Source organism: Grammomys surdaster, unplaced genomic scaffold, assembly GCF_004785775.1.
Source record: "Grammomys surdaster isolate TR1022 unplaced genomic scaffold, NIH_TR_1.0 266, whole genome shotgun sequence".
Classification (NCBI taxonomy): Eukaryota; Metazoa; Chordata; class Mammalia; order Rodentia; family Muridae; genus Grammomys; species Grammomys surdaster.
In genome coordinates this window covers 4,610,265-4,610,607 of record NW_021604707.1, presented here as the reverse complement: position 1 = coordinate 4,610,607, position 343 = coordinate 4,610,265, and the positions used below count along the sequence as shown (strand labels likewise).

Sequence of the window (343 nt, the reverse complement as noted above, 5' to 3'; positions counted from 1 at the left end):
GGCCCCTCCCCCTTTACTCTAACCTCAGATGGCCCCTCCCCCTTTACGCTAACCTCAGATGGCCCCTCCCCCTTTACTCTAAACTCAGCTGGCCCCTCCCCCTTTACTCTAACCTCAGCTGGCCCCCCCTTTACTCTAACCTCAGCTGGCTCCTCCCCCTTTACTCTAACCTCAATTGGCCCCTCCTCCTTTACTCTAACCTCAGATGGCTCCTCCCCCTTTACTCTAACCTCAATTGGCCCCTCCCCCTTTACGCTAACCTCAGCTGGCCCCTCCCCCTTTACGCTAACCTCAGCTGGCCCCTCCCCCTTTACGCTAACCTCAGCTGGCCCCTCCCCCTTTA

At 58.3% G+C, this 343-nt stretch overlaps 1 protein-coding gene across 1 annotated transcript in view; it reads right to left on the bottom strand.

The window, feature by feature from the left end:
• The window catches only part of Cdon (cell adhesion associated, oncogene regulated), an 86,050-nt gene that overhangs the window by 32,674 nt on the left and 53,033 nt on the right, over positions 1 to 343 (bottom strand). The gene's annotated exons all lie outside the window — the stretch shown is intronic.